Here is a 24,207-nt window from a genome sequence, read left to right on the forward strand (position 1 = left end):
GGCGCAATCATCCAATACGGGAATTGCCTACTCTGTATAAGCTTTCACTTTTGCGAGGGTTTAATTTTCGAGAAATTCTCGGTTCCGCGAATTTCGCGAATCACAGCTGGACTTCAAATTCAACAACATGCGAAAAATGTCACAATGCGCTATATAAGGTAACAGTGCGCTTATGAAGCCTCCGGCCTTGTCAATTTGCGAAAAATAACAACTCGCGAAAATGACTGTGATCTCCTCATTCGCGAAAATATCTGTACTTGAAAATAACAGGGTATAGCAAATTTCTAAGTATGTGACGTAGGTATTATTGATTAACAACGTAAAATCCTATTGTCACATCAATATGACAATGGCCAAATTGAAGTTTTGACTTAAATAGGCAATTTTATCTGCATGCATGCAATACAGGCATGCGGCATAGGCAGTTGGGTCTGTGTTCTCCTATTGCAATGTCAATATGGTAAAATCACTAACTCATTTATCTATTAACTTATCTTATTTGAAGAGTATTAATTTTCTGCTGGTATGCCCACTTTTATGGAAAGAGATCATCATACTCGTACGAGTTCGTTCATATGAGTTGACTGTCAGTGTGATATTGTTATAAACATTTCTGTGTATTAACCTTTCAAAAAGGATAATTCACCGTGAAATATCAAATCAATTCAATTCAAAATTATTTTTCTCTGTACATAAGCAATAAGATTTTAATTTGTATTTCTACATGGAAAAGATGAGTTCACGAGAAAAGCATAACTTGTAAAATTTGTGAATTACTGTAGGAAATGAGGGCATCGTAAGATCCCTCAAATACTCCATGTATGAAAATATCCTTAGGACAGGTGAAATAATAAAAAAAGGACTATGACAAGGAACAGAACGAAAGCAGGCACGGAACAGATCGGAAATAAAAGTAAAGATAGGAATGATAAAGAAAGGGAGTGAAACAAAAGCAAGACAATGTGAATATTCAGTAATCTGGAAAGGTCACCAAGGCATGAGTAAGAACTTAAAATTCTATACAAATTTTGCTTAAAACACAGATATTTAGTAATTCTAAATTATACTTATCATTAAAAATATTATTGATTAATTAATTAATCTATTTTTTAATGAAACTAACCGAAATATATCTATTTGTTTGTTTTCGTGAGGATGATAAAAGATTTTTTTTCAGGTTTTGTAAAGGAACGAAAATTCAGAACATCTTTAAGAGTACTGTCAAGGCTGTTAGTGTTACAGAACATTGGGCCAGTGAAAAGAATGTATTTTGGGAGAGAAATGTAGGTAATAATAGGAAATGATATTCACTGATGGAACGTTGAGTAGGATAATTGGGTATCTCATCATTGCGACGAAATATTTGATCAAATATGTGTGGTAGGTTTTTATTATTATATTTAAACATGAATTAACCCGACTGAAATAAGTATATATAATTATCTTCAATTATTTATTTTCACAATACAAGTTCTCAGTTTGAAAACGCGGATTTAAGTTAGATATTACACTCAACGACTTTTTTGAAATAATATATATATATATATTTTTTTTTTTTTACCAAAAGGAATTGATGTGTGTTCCCCCACACTAAAATTCCATAATTCAAATACGGTAGAATAAAATTAGAGAAAAGCATAGTAAATGTGGAAGATGGCAAAAAAAAAAAATATTTCAGTCTATTAATTAAAAACTAATATTTCGTGAAACTGTAACTTTAACATAATTTTTCCATGTAAGTTTGTTATCCACATAAATGCCAAGTTTTGTTTTTTTTTTTACTCTTGACTTGTTCAAGAGAAATACAAAATACAAAACACAAAATACCCACAAATATGGTTCTCAACACACTAAATGAATGCAGGGCAAAGTACCTCATACGTAACTGTCACATGAGTAACACGTCATGTCTGTCTTTAATAGAACCTGTAATTAGAGCTTTTTGCCTCATGACATGAAACTTACTCAGATAATCTTGAGTGTTGTGACTTTCATCACACTGAGTTGCAAGTTGTAGAATAAAATACTTTCAAAGAGTTTTCAGGTGGAAAAAAAATGTTCGAAAAAAACTTTTTTTTTCTTCTGGTCCCATACGTAACGGCACATATTTTCTCTTCTGGAATATAATTATCAACGTAATTTCTTCCAATTCTTAGATGCTAATTCTTCTCCTTGGGATATCAATCACCATAATAAAGTTTAATAATGGTCAAGGGTCCTTAACACTATTTTTTTTTTCATTCCATAAAAGCCTCTGAATGTACCATGCGTAACGCACGTGTTATCATGGACTTGCCCTACTGCAATCTCATATGGGGAAACTGTGGTAAATCAAATTTAAAAAGGACCTTTATTTTTCAAAAGAAAGCTGCAAGAATCTGTAAAAACATTACTTCTATAACACATATTGATATTTTATTCAATCAGCTGAATTATTATATGTGACCATGCACCTCAAAACGAACATAAAGTGTGAACTGAGAAAAGAGGCTCTGAAGTACAGTGTCTATTCAAGCGCTTAATCTTTACCAAACCGTGCTGGCTGTGCGATGAATGGGACAAAAAACAAACAAACAAACAAACAAACAAACAAACAAAACAGGAAGTAAACCACCAGAGTAACAACAGTGAAATAATTATCAGATTAAACTAGAATTAAGCATGCCTCATTAACACATTCTGTCCATAATTAAAGCCAACTTTCAAAGCGGTAGCGCTATCCTTTCGAAAGTTGTTAGAGTTGAAAGTGAAGAGTGTGGACAAGGTTTTTCAGAAATGAAAAAGGGATTCTAAAGACACACCTAATTACACTATTCTACCAAAAGTGTTCGAGATAAACTGTTAAAAAAACACACTTTCCTGCCCGTTTTATGATACCAAATTTTAGCATAATATACAAGAAGACCCGCTCTTTCAGAAAATATGAAAAAGTCAAGTTCGGCTAGGTTGACCCATTTCACATATTTTCAGTCCTCACGCAAAATCAGTGTGTGCGACTTTATGTTTTGAGGTGCACGGTGACATATGTCTCTTTGTCGTTGTGTATCAACTCCTAGTAATCATGATGAAATAGCCGAGGTCCTTCTAAGACAGAAGCCAGATGTGAACACTAGGGATTACTCCGGACAAACACTCCTCCATTATTGCGCTGAGAATGGAAAGGCAAGGATTGTACGATTGCTTATTGACGCACAGGCAGACGTTGACTTGCAGGTTAGTGGGTAATACCATGGAGGTTTCAGAGATGAGTTCTAATTGGCTGTAATTATTCAAACAGTTGTCACTTTTCTATTGATATACAAAAGAATTAAACAGGTGCATCTGTATCTTTGATGACGAGGTCTGATGCCGCCGTTTTACTGAGCAATCTGAAGATTAATTTTGAACGTTAACTTAATGTTGGCTATATTTTGCGAAACGAAATTTCACACACAAAGGTCAATCCTTTCCAGAAGTATGTGCAAAAGTGTAAATCAGAGCTGTATCATGTGAAAGTGTGAAAACTGTACCCTCCTGGAAAGCCGGATTTATCACTTTTCCACTTAATTCCGACAAATAAAACTGATATGAAATAATCTTCCACTATTCTTTTTTTTTTAATATTAATAGATATAGCAGATTAGTGTCAGTCCATGCATGTCAAGTCGAGTAATTTTCATTTTTATTTCATCATTCTTTTGCATAATCTGTATTCGCGCATTCCCGTGTCTTTACCATTGTAATCTTATCACCTATCTTTTGAAAGTAGGGGTGGCGAAACGTAATTACCATCGCAAAGACATATCTTCCTTACAAAGTGGCTGATGATTATGCAATGAGACTTTGGTCATTTATCTTCCTATCTGCGCGGTAGATCCAGTTTGCCACATGATTCAAAAGTGTGCACCACCTTGCACCATCTTTATTAGCAAATAACCTTGTTATGCATGATACAGTAGCCCAACGCGTAACACGCGACTCGCACCAGTAAAAACTTGAGATCCCGAGATGTAGTACGGAATTTTACAGGAGATGATTTGTATGCACAGCGGTATCTCACTGGAATAATTTACCATTGCAGACATGATGTTTCCCCAACTTAGGTTTGTTCAAAATTAGATTATGATATGTGTGAGTCTAGAGATACGATGTTCCCCCAACTTAGGTTTGTTTAAAAGTACATATAGATTATGATATGTGTGAGTCTAGAGACACGATGTTTCCCCAACTTATGTTTGTTCAAAAGGAGCTGATGATACGTGTGTTTTTATATATAGATTTTTTTTTTACTCAATGACTAATACCTACACAGTTTTATAAGTTGTTTAATTTGTGCAATAGATGCCATTGTTCATCGTTTTCCCAATTCATTTTTTGTTAATTTTGAAACGTTAGAGTATTTACACGTCTTTGAAATTGTTCTTTAAGCGTTACATCTTTGATTTTTGATTGTATTGAAATGTATATATATATTTTTTTTCTTTTTTATTTGTTAGTAACTGTAATTCTGCAATGTTTTATGTGTTGTGTTTTAAAGGGCCCCGATGAAAACCAGCCTATGCTGACTTGGGCTACCCTTTTTAAAGATGTGAAAAAAAAATGAATAAATAACTTTCGAGTGGCGGCATCGAACGTGACTTCAAAGGAAATACGACAGTTGTGACTCCATTCTTTTAAACCTCTTTGGTAATGCCGTCTAACTCAAGGTACAATCATCGAAATCTTCGCAATTCAAAGAACTCGAAAATATTCTTAATTAAAAAAAAAAATCAGGCCTATTAATCAAAATCATCCAGCATGATCAGCTGAATAAGATATATATCCAAATTGATGGAGAAGCTGACATGTTGATTCTTTTTGAGCTTTTTGAGCTTATCGACATTAGACGAACATAACACATGCCTAGGGATGAGCACACGATACTAGAGATAACTACCGACAAACACCCCTTCATTGTGCTGCTGAGAAAGGGGAAAGCATTGGTACTATCGCTCATTGACGCTCAAGTAGACGTATATGTTAATGTAGAGGGTAATCCATCACACAAACCTTCACACATCACACAAAGACACGTAGGCCTATGCATTACCCATAAAACATCCAAACAAATGTTTTAAAGTTAAAATCAAGTGGTAGCCTTTCAAAGCTTATTCGTCAGCATATATGATATGAGTTGAAGCTATCGGGAAGCTATCGTATTGATGTTTGTTCGTAGAGAGAGAGTGTGTATCTACATTGACAAATATTATGATGAGATACGGCTGATCATATCACAATCGACAATGTCTATTAACACCGCTATCAACAGATGCCTTCAATCGCTAAAAATGTTTTGAACACTGATATCTCACTGTCCTATTAATTCTCTATAGTCCGGTCAAAGCGGAATGACTCCTTTGCACCTTGCTTGCTTGAGGGGACACTTCGAATGTGTAAAGGAGCTTCTAAAGGCTGGGGCAAAAGTTGACGAAAAAACGAAAGACGGCTTGACACCTCTTCGTCTCGCGATTATAAGGTAGGTCTATTTTCTCTGTGTTGGTATAGTATGCATTTCACGTCTCACCAACCAAATTGCAAACGGTTGTAGATACACATATTTTCAAGTTGTTTGTTAGAGAGAGGACAAAAAACAAATTGATATCTATATTATGAGTTCGTTCATTTGAGTTGACTATAAGTTTGATAGTGTTATAAACATTTCTGTGTATTAGCCGTTTAAAGAGGTTAATTCACCGTAAAATATCCTTTTGAATATCAAGATATGGGAATGCGGACTATGCACACACACACACACACACACACACACACACACACACAAATTGATCAGTTTCAGACCGAAAAGTAAAGGCAGAGAAGATATTTTGGTAGAAATTACTAAACAATGTAGGCATGGATTCCAGTTTACTGTTTTGACGTTGGAGCAATTCTTCGCAGTAAGTACCGAGTCACTATATTGTGGTTGTAGGAGATTATTCGTCATTGTAGTTTTGCGTGTAAGCAGTGTGTGACTTGTGATCTGGAATCCAACTCTATTGACGGTGCGTTTGGAGGCAAGAATACATAGATGAAAGTGGAAATCGTTATCGAAGTCCAAACTTGGATATCCTAGACAAATTGTGTGGCGCTCCGACAAAATGAGTCATAAGTCGCACGGGGACTTTTCCCGTAATGAGCCGAAAATGAAGGGGAAGCACTGCTCGGGTCGAAATTTTTTTATGACGGATTTTGATTCCTTGACATTTTATCTATTTGTACAGAAAATTTCAGCGTGTAAAAATGAAGACAAGTGTCCCAAATCACAGTTTTTCTGCGACAATTTTTTCGGTTTCATTTTTTTCGAATGCTCACCTTTGCGTTGCGTTTCGCACCTATTGTTCTTGCCCGAGTGAAACTCCGCCTCCGTTGCTAGGGCGTATGCTAATGAAGCATTGCTCTTGACCCCATTGAAGTCAAAACAAAGCATGGTGCGCGCGGCGGCGTCGGTGGCGGCGAGGGCTTAAATACGTAATAACAGTGAGCTGACCAAGGCTATTGATTGCATGACTAGCGAGTTGCGTTTGATACATGCACCACATTTCATGAAGTGGTGATTGATGTGACGCACAAATGGCGCTGAAAAAAAAAATAATTCCAACAAATGATCACGAAAAATTTATGATACTTTATCAATGAGCTAATACATGATCACATATCGAACTTGAAACCTCTCTATGTGTGTGTGTGTACTTTTACAACTTTTATTGGCCTCATTAATGAATTCATTCAAATAATCATAACTTTCGTTCCCTGGCATGTGACTTGCTGTTTAAAGTTCATCTTTGGAGATATAGCATGGCCTAAGTTGTCAATTATTCTCGTCTTTATAAATTCGACAATTCGTATGATAATTAACCCGTTTAGGACGGTTTGCTTTGGCGAGCGAACACCCCCACAGACGGACAGGTTTTCCAAAATCGAGCCCGAACCGAGGGTTACTAAGGGGGTGTGACTTACGGTCCCGCTTTACCCAATCATCAAATTGCCGTGTATGCGGTGTAGGAATCCGCTTTCTGATTGGATGAATAACGACCGCTCATGAATAATAATGTCGCTTCCCTTCGCTATCTGGGTTCGCGCGCGCGGTTTGAACTTCACGTACTGTACGATCGTCAATTTACGTTCCCTCGTCAACTCAAATGAATAGCGTCTTTTGTTATTGGGCACCAGGCTATGTCGAGGGTGTCGCAAATTTCTACTACATAATTGTCTTGAATTTACTGATTCATGGAGGCAATATTTTACGTAAACTGCAATCCGTTGATCACAAGCCTTCAAACTCTTTCAATGAAAAGCGATCGATCGGAGGATTGTGTACAGACTTGCGTATTTCCATTTACACGACTGTAAGACACACCAAGTAAATCTCGTATTGTGGCGATATCAAAGGCACATGAACCCACTCTTGACTTCCTGTTGTTCACAAAATTCCTTACCATAGCTAGTCAATGAATTTTGGAAACAGAAGGAAGTTTGTTCATTGTATACAACATTTGAAAATCTGTTACACCTTGTTTGTCCCCGCTACTTGTATCCAAATACAAAGCTCGCGTGTCTGTAACAGAAGCACGTGGCTTTATTTCAACACTAGGCAAACCATCAATGATGTAATATTACAAGTAGAATTGGTGATACTGATTTATCAAAGTCGAATTTCGTAATAGAATAACGTCCACTTGAGTTTATTTCTTGGTTCTGTTTCAGTAATTCCCATAAAATTGACAAGAGCCTGGAATATGTTCAATATTCAAACAAATCTTTGCATCTTTCTAACTTTCTTTGAGACGAATAAAAATGCATAATCCACGCTTGCGCGATACCTGCCATCCCCTGAAGAAGTCTGTATAAAGAAGTTTGCTTCCTGAAATTATCAATCGTGACTACCTACAAATTTCGATCATGCGACTTATAATAGGTTTTCATTGGATGCATACAACATATCACCGAGTGGATTTGTGAGTTTATTATCGGGGTTTGATGCTGCTATTTTTCTGTGCGATCTTACAATTCCTTTACAACTTCGACGTAAAGTCGGGAAGATAATGATTATTCACTATGTATCAAGTGAAATGAGATTTCACACAGTGATACAAGACATATATTTAATTATCATAAAAAGTAATCACCAACCTAAATGAGTATCGTTATTTCTTACATAGAAAAAAAAAAAAAACTAAGAATAAAACACCGGTCCTGTTTAAGCCAGTTGACAGAACATGTATGAGCTCTTCAGATGAAACAGGGGAGTCTATACGATGAGAAGAGAAAAAGGGGAGAAAAATAGGCTGGTCATCTAAATTTTGTTTGATTGACGGTAGATAATCTGAAAAGATTTTTCAAACGTAATGTAAAATTATACAAGATGAGGTTTGCCTACAACCTGTGTTTTGGTAATATCTTTCTACGTTTTATATAATACATATGTAATGTATATATATATATATATATATATAAATATATATATATATATATATACACATAAATTTTATGGGCAGAGTATCTTGGAGAAGCGATCATCACCATCAATGATAATATTCAATCTACACGTTTGTATATATGGGAATGAAGAAGGGGATAGCTGGAAAGGAAAGTGATGAGATGTAATGAGATAAAATGAAGGAACACTAATTGAGACAAATGTATTACAAAGGAAGAGCAAAACGGCAAAAAAGGGCAAAAGGGTACAACATTATGCAAAGATTTTGCAGTCATTTTTTGTGTACGTTTGCCTTCCAATTTCGTAGTTACGTAATTCAAAATAGCCAACAAAAAAAAGGAAAAAAAAAAGATAGCGCCATGAAGATGTTCATTCAACCTCGTTTGCCTTTCACTATGTCCTATCACTTCAAAAAATGTAGCATTAGCACAATTCAAATTAGAATTCCCATCGAGAATTCAGATTCGCATCAATGTGAGAGAGTATCTTTTCAGACAGGGTCGCAGGTGAGCATTTCCGAGTTCGTCGGAGAATTTCATTCATATTAGAAACAAAAAGGTTGACCACCCGCCAGCTGATAGAAGAAGACGACATGACCATGGGAGAACGGCGAGCACATGTCACACAAGCTTGAAGGTCTAAAATCATTACATCACTTCAGAAAATAAAGATGATATGTTTGTTGAAATAAACGACATTTCTCCCGACATTCTTCGATCTCTCATAACAGACGGTTAATTTTGCTGAAATGATCTTCTCTTATGTCATGAGTGTAATTCAATATTATTTTGTTTTATTGTGTATACCAGTCATCGCCCGGTAAAAGACAGAAAATGAAGTACTATTCTCATTCAATAAGTATAATGCATAAAGGAAACGAGCATTTGCTGCAATCGTTTATGAATATGAAAATACTTCAATGCGATTTCACGAAGTCTAAAGGAATGAATGCAAGTAGGTCTACGTAAATACAGAGATGTATAATGCAATTATTATAAAAAAAATACGCAGCCACGATAAGTGCATAAACCACTTCAATAGCAGCATGAAAACATTTGATCACATCAATATATGAGATGGACAAGAACATTTCATGCTTTTATTGCTCGAAATTCCTTGCTCCTAAACAAAGTAGAGTGTTCAATTGAAGCGACGGGTTATCACATCTCCGTCTCTCGCAAAACTGAATCATCACTTCGCAAATTTGGAGTGCTTTCTACAAATTTACATAAAAAAGTTGTGTTTTTTTTAGGCATGAGTTACCATATTCTACTGATTATAAATCGATTGAGCTACAAAACGGTAGTGTGTTGCTAAAACCATTATAACTCAAATGATCGCGAAATCATTTGACTTGTGAACTTCCGAAAGAGATGGACTGAAAATCCCAGACTTCTAAACGTATAAATAATTGACAGAGCGACTATAGCCGAAAATTAGCATATTATGAAGAATTCATACAAAACTAGAACCAAAAAAGACTAAACAGTCAGCATCACCATTGTCGGTATCGTCGTAATATGGGATGTAACTTCATTTTGACTGCCTCTTTGAAATGCTGCAAACATCAAATACTGAACATCATAGTTTTTATTTGTGAATTTTAAGCGTATGAGAGAGAGAGAGAAAAAAAAAGACAATTTCTGCCGTATGTCTTGTTTCTCGCTTTATTGCAGCGTATGTCATTGCCGAAGTTTAAATTCTGTAATACATGTTCGTATCAAGTACATGAGAACTTGCACATTGGATTTTCAACAACCATAAAATCATTGGGGTCCGTAAAAGCGGTTACGTAATACATACGAGGCACATCACTATAATGCATTCTATGGACCGGTGCAGAATAAAGAGACTGTCTGTAATCGGCCTTTGAACTTCTCTATTATGCTCATAATCCCCGACTTTTCGGATGGCGTCTACGCGTGCGTCTTAGGAATGTTTTTGTATCAACATCCTGTCTATTCAAGGAGGTACAATGTAACCTGATACTCTGGAAACCTGGTCTATTCAAAGTGTTCTTGCCTATAACACGCGCACATGTTACGCTGTGTTTCACCATGATGAACATAATTGTAAGATCCCATAGTGGCAATATCGGCTCTTGCATTGTATGAAAATGATGACTATTATACAGTATTTATCCTCTGTTTGGTTCGTTGGCCGAGTAGATTTTTTGAACGATCTTATAATCACGCTGTCATTCATAAGTATGAGAGAGAGAAAAAAAAAGCTTCAAGCAACATCGAAGTTGAGTTTCTCAAACCAATCTTCCATTTGAGTTTGTTTCTTGGTTTTGTTTCAACAATTTTCATAATGTTGACAAGAGCCTGATGGAATGTTCAATATTCAGATAAATCGTTGCATCTTTCTTGCAATCTTTGACAGCTAATGGTGACTAAACCTGCGAACTTCATGCATTTTTGTATAAAGACGTTTGCTTTGTGAAATTATCCATCATGACTGCCTCCAGATTTCGACCATAATTATATGACTTAGGTTTCCATGAGATGAATAAAGGAGATCAACGAGCGCATTTGTAAGTTTACTGTCGGGTTTTATGTTGCAAATTTTATGTGCAATCATGATTCCCTTACAACTCTACCGTAATGGCGGGAAGGTATTGTTCACTGCACATCACTTGAAATTAAATGTCACACAGTGATATGAAAATCATCAGCAAACGGGATAGATTATTGTATATATATATATGTATATATATATATATATATATATATATTATATATGAAGAGTTTGTTTGCAAAAACCGATAAGTCCATATTTGCCAAATGGAGATATTTGCGATTAAAGGTCAAGAAAAATAAGGAGAATAATAAGAAAAATTTGACTTCTTTTGACCATAATTCAAAAATGTACCTTTATATGTAGTGACCAATATATCATTTAAAAGGTATTATTTTGTACTTTATGACAGAGATTGTACTTCAAAATCTTCAAAAATGGACTTATCGGTTTTTGCAAACAAACTCTTCATATGTATATATATATATATATATATATATATATATATATATATATAACACCTATTCAAGTCAGTTGATGGAGCATTTATGAGCTCTTCCGGTCTGCAAACGAAACATCGGAGTCTATGCGATAAGAAGAAAGATTGAGAGATAAAGAGATAAAAAATAGGCTGGTCTTCTAAATTTAGTTCCATGGACGGTAATCTGAACACACTTTTGCAAACGAAATGAAATATTACACACGCCTAGGTTTGCCTATAATCTGTGTTATGGTGATATCTTATGAGATTATATATAATAATATGGGCAAAGTATCTTGGAAAGGTGATCGCCACCATCAATGGGGATATTCAATCTAAACGATTAATTGTAGATGATGGGAATGAAGAAGTGGATAGCTGGAAAGGAAAGTAATGAGATGCAATGAGATAAATCGAAGCAGCACTAATCGAGGCAAATGTATTACAAAGGAAGAGCAAAACGGCATATTCGAGTGTTCAAAATGGTTCAACATTATGCAAAGATTTTGCAGTCATTTGTGTGTGTGTGTGTGTGTGTGTGTGTACGTTTGTCTTCTAATTTCACAGTTAGGTAATTCAAAATCGCCTAAAAAAAAGATCGCGCAATGAAGATGTTCATTCAATCTCAGTTTCCTTTCACTATATCCTATCACTTCAAATTACGTAGCCTTAACACAATTCAAATTAGAATGTCCATTGAGAATTCAAATTCGTCTCAATATGAGAGAGCGTCTTATCAAACAGGGTTGCAGGTGAGCATTCCCGAGTTCGACGGAGAAATTCATTCAATTTAGCAACAAAAAAGGTTGGCCATCCGGCAGCTGTAGAAGAAGCCGACATGATCATGGAAGTATGGCAAGTACAAGCCACACAGGCTTGAAGACCTACAATTATTACATCACTTCAGAAAATAAGGAAAAGATGATATTTTTGTTGAAATAAACGACATTTCTCCCGGCAATCTTTGATATCTCATAACAGACAGCTAATTTTGCTGAAATGATTTTCTCTTATGTCATGAGTGTAATTCAATATTTTCTTTTTATTGTGTATACCAGTCATCCCCAGATAAAAGACAAAAACAAAAATGAAGTACTAACAATCTCATTCAATAAGCATAATGTATAAAGAAAACGAGCATTTGCTGCAATCGTTTATGAATATGAAAATGCTTCAATGCGATTTCACGAAGTCTAATGGAATGAATGAATGTAGGCATACCTAAATGCAGAGATATACGTAGACATAAAAAAATACACAGGCACGATAAGTGCATAAATTACTTCAATAGCAACATGAAAAAAATTTGATTACATCGATAAACATGAGATAAGACAAGAACATTAATTTCATGTTTTTATTGCCCGAAATACCTTGCTCCTAAACAAAGTGTTCAATTGAAGCGATGTGGTTATCACATCTCCGTCTCTCGCAAAATTGAATCACCACTTCGCAAATTTGGAGCGCTTTCTACAAAGAAAAAAAAAGAAGAAAAGTCGGGTTTTTTTCGGTATAAGTTGTCATAATTTGACTGATTATAAATGGATTGAACTCAATGATCGAAAAAAAAAATTGACTCGTGAACTTACGAAAGAAGTGGACTGAAAACACCTCAGACTTCTAAATGTATAAGTAATTGACAGAGCGACTATAGCCGAATATTAGCATATTATGAGGAATGGCAGAACTAGAGCAAAAAAGACTAAACAGTTGACATCACCATCGTCGGTATCATCGAAATATGGGATATCATTTTATTTTGACTACTTCTTTGAAATGCTGCAAACATTAAATACCGAACATCATAATTATATCTACAATTTTTAGCGAATGCTAAGCGTATGAGAGAAAAAAAAAACCATATGTCTTGTTTACTCGCTTTATTGCAGCGTATTTCGTTGTCGACGTTTAAATTCTATACATATATGTTGGTTACAACCACATGAGAACTTGCACATTCGCTTCCCAACAACCATAAAATCATTGGGGTCCGTAAAAGTGGTTACGTAATACATACGAAGCACATCACTATAATGCATTCTATGGACCGGTGAAGAAAAAAGAGACTGTCTGTAATCGGCCTTTGAACTTCTCTATTATGCTCATAATCCCCGACTTTTCAGATGGCGTCTACGAGTGCGTCTTAGGAATGTTTTTGTATCAACATCCTGTCTATTCAAGGAGTTACAATGTAACCTGATACTCTGGCCACCTGGTCTATGCAATTTATATGAATTTACGACTTCGATGAAGTAGCACAATCGACTGCGTTGTTTGTATGCAGTACATCCCCTACTCGGTTTGTTCTTGGCCAAGTGGTTTCTTTTTTTTAACGATTTTATAACATAATCAGAATATTATTCATGACGGTAAAACTCTTCAAACAACTACAAGTAACATCGCTGTCATGATAACAAACAGACACAAAAACATTCACACACATCACATGCATGCAGGGCAACGCAAAAGATTTACTTTTGAATTTATTCAATTCGCCGAGTTTTGGCAAATCCCAGGACTCGGCAGCGGAAGAAGAAGGCCAACATTTCATGCCAATAATGGTAAGCAGGTTGTCATGCCGAGGTGGCTTTCATAGAAGATCCATAAGTACGACATTGCATTCCTGATATAACACGAAGTAGTATGCTACAATACTTTATCATGTAAATGTGTGCTAATAAGGTAGGTGCGTGCACGCAATGGTCTTGACCGCCGCACGCACGCTTTTCACTTGAGTGTGATAATTTGCATACCGATGCAAATGAGATCGCCAGAGCGTGCGGCTGGTCGCTCGTCATTGGTCAGTTTCCCGACCGTTGCGAAGGTCTGAATGTCGTGAAAATTGCACTCATGTTTGTCAATATTTTGCTTGTTTATAGACATAAGATATGACCAATCATCACAAAATGTTCACAGATGGCAACTTTGATGTATGTAGTCCCACAAAATATAAATCATTTTCAACATAGGCATCGTATTTTTGGTGAAATTCTAAGTTTAAAAATGCGTGTTCATTTCACTCTCTCAGCCCGAGTATACTCGGGACCAGTCCACAGCCTGGAAAACGTCAGCCCGAGTATACTCGGGACACGTCCTAAACGGGTTAAAGCCAAATGTATGTAATGCGTAATTTTATTTCCCCGATTAATAGAACTTATTGCCCTATTTTCTTATGATGGTTTGGGCCGCGACGGCATGGAGAGAAATCGGACGACAAACATTATCAATGCCCAAATAGCTCGTGTTCCCTTTGGAGGATATTCTGACTCTTGTCATTATTTTGTGTATTTTTTAGAAGTAGGACCTATTTGCAGTGAGAAAGTGACAGAAAGCTGTGTCGCTACTCAAAAGTGTGTTTCTTCATTTTTCTAAAATCAGAATGTGTGTAGTGATAGCTGTTTGTCGTGTCTTACGTGTAGCTGACATGTGAGAGGTCAAGTCTGCAAAGAATTTGGCTAACAGCTTTGCGAAGTAGCAGCGCTAATTGCCTATTGAATTGTGTATTCTGAGGAATTCCAATTGAAAGGACTCGGACGACACTGTTCACGCCTTGTATCCGAGTAAACCCCGCATCAACGAAGCCTTGAACAATGAAAGGTAAACTTCCTGCTATCAAGGGGTGGATAATCACGCAACCAGTATTCTTTTTTTTTTTTCGCCATTGATAGCAGAATTAGTGACGTAATGGAGCGACAGTGTTGGAGGATCGTCATTATGTCTGCTAATTTGTAAAAGATTTTTTTTCAGTCCCCTTTTGTGTTCAGAACCACAGCCATGGAAGCTAACTTACTTTATCTCCTACAAGCTATCGTTACTATCTTAAAACGTGAATTTTATGAAAGGTTAAAAGTGATCCCAGAATCAGTTCTTCTGCGTGACACAAGGCTTTTATAAATAGCATACCAAGTATGAATCGTTTACCTGTATAGAAAGGGCGGGAATACACACTTATCGCAATCATTCGGATTTGAGAGTGATACACTTTACTTTTTTCTTCATCTTTCCCCCGACAAAGACCATGGTAATTCAAAACAAACAAGCAAACAAACAAACAAACAAGCAGTTGCATTATATCAGAACGTACAGAATTATTGTGGTTCATGTATAGATCATCTCTTGATGTATAGTAGTCATTTGTTGTCGTTTTTATAGCGTGTCCTAATAAATGCCTTTAGCGAAAACCCAACACAACTTTTATCAAGGAGGGAAGGGAACTTAAATTTAAATATAACATAGTTTATAGAAATCAGACATGTAAATGAGGCAATCATATACATCCGCATGGCCGATTGTAATCTCTTACTTTGACTATTAAACATGATCGCCTGCATTTACGTGCTTTTTCTAATTTCTTGAACTTTGCCTCATTTTCTCTCTTTTTTTTTTAAGAATTGCTCGCAACATTTAAAAATCGTAACACAGTCCGCTTTCCCACAATATGATGTTCCATTTGATTCGTCACTTATTGTTGGTCGGGTGACGCCAAATGTTGGAAACTCGAGCGATGATACATGGCATTTTGTTTGTTGGTTTTCGTCTCATCGCTCAAAAGAATTTTGACTACGATTACAGAGGTATCATCTACGAGACTTATCTGATGGTTTTTAATACAGAAATGATCATCAATCAGCAAAGATTAGTCAACAAGTCATGAATTCACTTTACCCATCATGTCTAATTGAACTACGACATTGTTGAGGTAACCACGCATTTTTATTCTCATAGTTCAAACTAATTCTTGGCATAATCCAAACAAATAATTCTTTATATAATTTCTGAAAATACTCAAAAGATGGCCATAGTCAAAACTTTCTACAAGGATTGCATACGGCAATCTTTATTGGCCTAAACAAGTTTTCTAGAGCTATCAGTTCCCCCTATGACGATGATTTCGTTTGCGTTTCGAACTTGTACCAAACTACTTTCAAAACAGCTACCTTCATAGTTCGATTAATGAACCAGTCTTTTGAATTCATAACCAACATTCGTAATCGTAACCATACAGTACCATAATACTGTCAATAACAGTTGGAAAATGTAAATGCTATAATAATAGCGTGAAATAAATGAGTAACTATTATCTTCATACATTCTAATTCCTAAGTGATGTCGCTACGATATAATGACACATGGTTTGACTACTGCTTCAAGCAAATACAAGTAAGAAGGAATGGGATATACTTCTAATGATAATACCACCCCGTACAATGGATTCCACTGTATTTGGTAACATTTGGTTTCGTTTCTGTGCGCTTTACGTACGGAAAATAAAAGGCAGATTGATTCCATTAACATGCTAACACACAACGCATTCAAAATGTTTTTTGAAATACACCGTGTTCAATGTAATGTTATAGTATACTGTTTGAAACTTTGAATTTGCGAGTCCTTTTTAAAGTTATAACCAGTGTTATTACATTGTCAAGCAAAAATTAAAGTATATAGGGATTCGGATTTGCTCAGAAGACTAAAAATGCTTTATATGGCGATCGTTCGCAACAGAGACAATCCGCTTCAATAGTGTAATTCTGTATTCATAAATTGGAAGAGAAACGTAAAGAAGTCAACTTTTTAACTTCATTTAGCTTTCTCACCAATTGAACTTGATTTGATCTGCCATGCATGATATCGCTGAGTGTTTTATTAATTCTATCAAATTATTTGTTTGGCGTGCTTGTTTTTTATGCGGACTATTACAGGTAGGTATATAATTCATTGAAGTTCATAATATTTGTACATATAAGTCGTGTTTAGTTGTTTTGTATTTTCATTTTTATGATAATATCACGTGTGTATCTGATTCTGACCATGAAAATATGGCGACTGTTTAAATGCGGAGTATGTACTGGAAAACTAGTGTCTCCTGTCAGTATAGACAAACTAATTTCTAGTCTATCCCCGCTTGAAATGGAAATGAAAAGTTCAACTTTCAGCAGATTTCAACCGTTTTGTATAGTGCCTGATACATATAATGGACACAATTCTTTAGCGCATAAGCAATCACACAACTTTCGGGAATAACACGTACTGTGTGTCTTAATGATTGCATCTCATGGAAAAAAAAAAAAAAAAAAAACTCGTCTCCTTGCCTGAATTTTAGCTGCTTCCTTTTCAAGCTTGAGGGAAAGAAATAGCTGAACATCAATCGCAATCATAAGGAGAGGCACATCCTTAAAAATAAACACAGGAGTACTGAGACACACTACTAAATAAAAACGGGCCTTTTATCACTATTGACAACGCATGACATTGAAATTTTTGTTTGTTTGTTTGTTTGTGTGTTTTTTTTTTTGGAGGGGGGGGGGGTTCAATTGATTATTCTGAAGGTTCGTTAATCGCACAATGAAATATGGTTCGCTATTAGCTTAGGTTCGTTAAAAAACAACAACAACAAACAAACACACACACATTAAATGCGGTTCCCTTTCCGGTGTTTTCTTTAGACGAAAGTAATCAAGCAATCATTTATTTTAGTAAGGTTTGTGAATACAAAACGAAATGAGTAAGGCCTCCGTAAAGTATTAATTCAAAATATATGTCAGTATAATTATCTATACTCAACTTCACAAATGCAGAAAGATTGTAACTGTAAAAATGTGAGGGAAAACAAATAAGCTTAAGCTACAAGTTAACGCTTCTTTATATGCTATGGTATTACAAAAGTGACCGAGAATAAGAAGTGTATTCATGATACAGTCATAATTATAAACCCAACGTGAAGCTGTCAGGCCTACATCAACCTTTGCTTCTGATACGTATAGTATGTGCAGCATTGGCAAGCTTGATAAGCGATAATTACTGTGGACGCAACGCCTATAAAGGAAATGTGCCTAATATGGCGGGAATTCAGAATGTTACGGAGGTATACAGCTGCAGCAGAACAGACGCGAAAGCAGTCTTTGATGTTCTGCAACATTACGACCATGTGCGTAATTTGAGGGTTTTTAGTACACGCAAAGAATACGATCTCAAAAGACGACTATCGTTAATTAACTTCATTTTGAACCCCCGCCTACAATGGGTTCTCAGGTTCTATCTAGGTATTGGTACTTGCTAAACGCATCCTCTTTAGTTTCCATTGACAACAACTACATGGGAGGAGAATGGAAGCGATCAACGCCCTCGCTAAAAGACGCTTCTCGTAAGACGCATTTTGTGCCCGCCTACAATAGGTTCTCAGGTTCGATTTAGGTATTGGTACTTGCTAAACGCATCCTCTATAGTTTCCATTGACAACAACATGGGAGGAGAATGTAAGCGATCAACGGCTCTCGCTATGGATGCTTTTCGTAATACGCATTGCCTGCCTTTTTTTCTTTCTACTGTTTCCTATTGTTTGCGAGTTAAAAACTTGCGGCAAACTACACCGCAGCCGACACACAACGCGTACCGACTCATTCATGCGGCGGCAGCGGCACGGACACAAACGCACCGAAGTTTACATTCGGACTACCGTATTGGTCAGAATCGTTAATGATAGATCTGTCCTGCGATTGGTTAATTATCTTACACACCCAAGCTATCGCCTTATACGGTCGTGCGTGCGATGGAGCGTAAACGCCGTCGCTAAGCAGGACTGTTGTATTGTTTCGTCCCGTGAAAGAAACAGGTTGTGAGCTTGAACATAACCTGAACTTTGACAGCGATTTTCTCCGTTATTTAGAAAATGGACTGACATCATAAGCGTAGTTAATATTCGTTTTTATGATCTATAGGGATGTCGAAGTGAGTTGTATTACATATCAGTGTAAAGCTTAGAGTCTGTAGAATTCACTTATAGGCATAACTACGATTTCATTTTTTGCGACTTTTGACTCATTCCGACGGAGCGCCACACAATTGGTTTTAACACAATCTTACATTGTCAGAGTACGTGTCGTTACCCTCTTAAAATATTATTTGATTACGATACAGCGAAGAGTTAACCAAAATCAGGCCAGTGCATTAGTTGGCCTCACACTATGCGGTTTTTTTCTTGCGACTACTTGCGGTTTCGAAAAGTCGCACGCGGTTCTCGACCGCGTGCGACTTCTCGCGACTTGGAGGCGTCCGCAAGCCTTGCGACCTCCTTGCGGCTGCTGTCAAATTTTGAACATGTTCAAAACCTTGCGATCGTCTGCGGTTGCCTCTGCGAACCCTTGCGACCGGCTGATATTTCGCAAGCCTTGCGGTCGTTGCGCTCACACTAGGCGACTCGATGATTACGATCTGGCAACCGCAACAGATCGCAAGCACTGCCATCGTGTGAGGCCACCTTTACGCAAATCCACTCAATGGGCTGCAGCCAGTGGTAAATATACTTAACCCGTTCCGTACGAGAACCTGGTGGCCTGTGTATTAAGCATGTGGGCATTTCAGAGTTTAGTATGGAATGGGTTAAATCTTACCGACAAGTGGCGCAATCATCCAATACGGGAATTGCCCACTCTGTATAAGCTTTTACTTTTGCGAGGGTTGAATTTTCGTGAAATTCCCGGTTTGCGAATTTCGCGAGTCACAGCTGGACCTCAAATTCAACAACATGCGAAAAATGTCACAATGCGCTAAATAAAGGTAACAGTGCGCTTATGAAGGCCTCCGGCCTTGTCAATTGCCAGAAATAACAACTTGCGAAAATGACTGTGATCTCCTCATTCACGAAAATATCTGTTTTTGAGAATAACAGGGTATAGTAAATTTGTAAGCATGTGACGTAGGTATTATTGATTAACAACGTAAAATCCTATTGTCACATCAATATGACTATGGCCAAATTGAAGTTTTGACTTTAATAAGCAATTTTATCTGCATACATGCAATACAGGCATGCGGCATAGGCAGTTGGGGCTATGTTCTCCTATCGCAATGTCAATATGGTAAAATCACTAACTCATTTATCTATTCGCTTATTTTATTTGAAGGGTATTAATTTTCTGCTGGTATTCCCACTTTTATGGAAAGAGATCATCATACTCGTACGAGTTCGTTCATATGAGCTGACTGTCAGTGTGATACTGTATTGTTATAAACATTTCTGTGTATTAGCCTTTCAAAAAGGATGATTCACCGTGAAATATCAAATCAATTCAATTCAAAATTATTTTTCTCTGTACATAAGCAATAAGATTTTAATTTGTATTTTGATATGGAAAAGATGAATTCACGAAATAGCATAACTTGTAAAATTTGTGAATTACTGTAGAAAATGAGGGCATCGTAAGATCCCTCAAATACTCCATGTATGAACATTTTGATATCCTTACGACAGGTGAAATGATCAGAAAAAAAAAAGACTACGACAAGGAAAAGAACGAAAGCAGGGACGGAACAGATAGGAAATAAAAGTAAAGATAGAAGTAACAAAGAAAGGAAGTGAAAAAAAGCAAGACAATGTGTATATTCAGTTATCTGGAAAGGTCACCAAGGCATGAGTAATAACTTAAAATTTTGTACAAATTTTGCCTAAAACACAGATTTTTAGTAATTCTAAATTATACTTATCATTAAAAGTACAGGTATTATTAATTAATTATTTTTTTATGAAACTAACCGAAAAAAATATCTATTTGTTTGTTTTCGTGAGGATGATAAAAGATTTTTTTTTTCAGTTTTTGTAAAGTAAGGAAAATTCAGAACATCTGAATTGATGTCAAGGCTTGAGTACTGTCAAGGCTGTTACAGAACCTCGGGCGATTGAAAACGGATGTATTTTGGGAGAGAATTGTAGGTAATAATTGGAAATGATAATCACTGATGGAACGTCGAGTAGGATAATTGGGTATCTCATCATTGCGACGAAATATTTGATCAGATATGTGTGGTCAATTTTCATCATTATATTTAAACATGAATTAACCCGACTGAAATAAGTATATCATTATTTTCAATAATTTATTTTCACAAAACAAATTCTCAGTTTGAGAACGCGGATTTAAGTTAGATATTACGCTCAACGACATTTTTGCAATAATATTTTTTCCCAAAAGGAATTGATCTGTGTTCCCCCACACTAAAATTCCATAATTCAAATACGGTAGAATAAAATATAGAAAAGTATAGTAAATGTGGAAGATCGCCAAAAAAAAAAATATCTAAGTCTATTAATTAAACTAATATTTCGTGAAACTGTAACATTAATATAAACTATTCCATGTAAGTTTGTAATCCACATAAATACCAAGATTTTTTTTTGACTTTTGACTTGTTCAAGAGAAATACAAAATACAAAACACAAAATACCCACAAATATGGTTCTCCACACACTAAATGAATGTAGGGCAAAGTACCTCATACGTAACTGTCCCATGAGTAACACGTCATGTCTGTCTATAATAGAACCTGTAATTAGAGCTTTTTGCCTCATGACATGAAACTTACTCAGATAATCTTGAGTGTTGTGACTTTCATCACACTGAGTTGCAAGTTGTAGAATAAAATACTTTTAAAGAGTTTTCAGGTGAAAAAAAAATGCTCGGGAAAATCTTTTTTTTTTTTTTTTCTGGTCCCATACATAACGGCACATATTTTCTTTTCTGGAATATAATTATCAAAGTCATTTTCTCCATTTTTTACATGCTAATTCTTCTCCTAGATACCAATCACCATAATAAAGTTTGATAATGGTCAAGGGTCCTTAACACTATTTTTTCATTCCATAAAAGCCTCTGAATGTACCATGCGTAACGCACGTGTTATCTTGGACTTGCCGTACTGCAATCTCAAATGGGGAAACTGTGGTAAATCAAAATTAAAAAGGACCTTTATTTTGCAAAAGAAAGCTGTAAGAATCTGTAAAAACATCACTTCTATTGCACATATTGATATTTTATTCAATCAGCTGAATATATGTCTCTTTGTCGTTGTGTATCAACTCCTAGTAATCATGATGAAATAGCCGAGGTCCTTCTAAGACAGAAGCCAGATGTGAACACTAGGGATTACTCCGGACAAACACTCCTCCATTATTGCGCTGAGAATGGGAAGGCTAGGATTGTACGATTGCTTATTGACGCACAGGCAGACGTTGACGTGCAGGTCAGTGGGTAATACCATGGAGGTTTCAGAGATGATTTCTAATTGGTTGTAATTAATCAAACAGTTGTCACTTTTCTATTGATATACAAAAGAATTAAACAAGTGCATCTGTGCTTTTGATGACGACGTTTGATTGCTGAGCAATCTGAAGATTAATTTTGAACGTTAACTTAATGTTGGCTATATTTTGCGAAACGAAATTTCACACACAAAGGTCAATCCTTTCCAGAAATATGTGCAAAAGTGTAAATCAGAGCTGTATCATGTGAAAGTGTTTAAAACTGTTCACTCCTGGAAAGCCGGTCTTATCACTTTTCCACTTAATTCCGACAAATAAAACTGATGTGGAATAATCTCTAAGTATATATATGTATGTATATATATATATATATATATATATATATTCATATATATATATATATTCATTTTCATATTCATTTCATCATTTTTGTTGCGCAGTTTGTGTTCGCGCATCCCTGTGTCTTACCTTTATAATTATATCACCTATCTTTTATAAGTAGGGATGGCGAAACGTAATTACCATCACAAAGACATAATCTTCCTTACAAAGTGGCTGATGAGTATGCAATGAGACTAGAGTGAATTGTCTTCCTATCTGCGTGGTAGATCCAGTTTGCCACATGATTCAAGCACTTTCGAGTGGCGGCATCGAACGTGACTTCAAAGGAAGTACGACAGTTGTGACTCCATTCTCCATCTATAGATATGGCACCAGCCCAATTGTATGACAGAGTTTCGACTGCCTTAGCTGAACAAAAACATGTCATTGGTGTGTTCATGGACCTAAGCAAAGGCATTCGACACTCTCCAATTGACCACACTATCCGTTTTACGCAAATTACATTGTTAAGGAGTTCGTCCCCACTGGAATGGTTTGAAGATTACTTATGAAATAGACAGCAGTACGTGTACTATGAGTCGGAAAACTCTGAAGTTTTACATATACATTGTGGCGTCCCACAAGGATCTATATTGGGACCGCTACTATTTCTAGTGTGTATAAATGATATCACAAATTCATCTAGTAAGTTACTGCAATATATTCTGTTCGCCGATGACACCAATGTATTTTGTTCCAATTGTGATTTTCAGTCGCTTTTAAGAACTCTTAATACTGAATGGGTATTATGTACATGGTTTAAGAGCAATATATTATCACTCAACTTAAAAAAAAGACAAGTTTTATTTGTTAAAAGCATGAAAATAAAATGCGCCATTTCGAATGGTGGATAGTATATTATTGGAACGAAAAGTAAGTGTCAAATTTCTTAGAAGATTTATAAATGAAAATATGAAATGGAATGGTCATGGTATTGTGCAATACATCTCAAATAAAGTGTCTCGTAACGTTGGTATACTCTGTAAGCTTAAAGCGTGCAGCCCCATACGCATAGCTAACTGCGACCAGCAGCCCCATACGCATAGCGTAATGGGGCTTCGCATTGTAGCATTCAGGATCATGACAGATTTAGTATCGCGGGTAAATATCAACTTAAAATCCAAAAATTTCTTCAATTTGAAGACTTACCAATTAAGTTGAAGTATTGAAACAGGCTTCGGGCAACGTTTCGTTCTGCCAATAGTCCCTTTCTGTTCGAATTGATGACTGAATGTGACTTGGTCGAGAGGACCTTGGGAGAGCTCTGCCCCCCAAGGAAAAACGCAGTATCTACATCCAGCTTCATTTCTCAACAACCGAGATATTCACCATTTTTTGTTT

Source organism: Diadema setosum, chromosome 10, assembly GCF_964275005.1.
Source record: "Diadema setosum chromosome 10, eeDiaSeto1, whole genome shotgun sequence".
NCBI classification, from domain to species: Eukaryota; Metazoa; Echinodermata; class Echinoidea; order Diadematoida; family Diadematidae; genus Diadema; species Diadema setosum.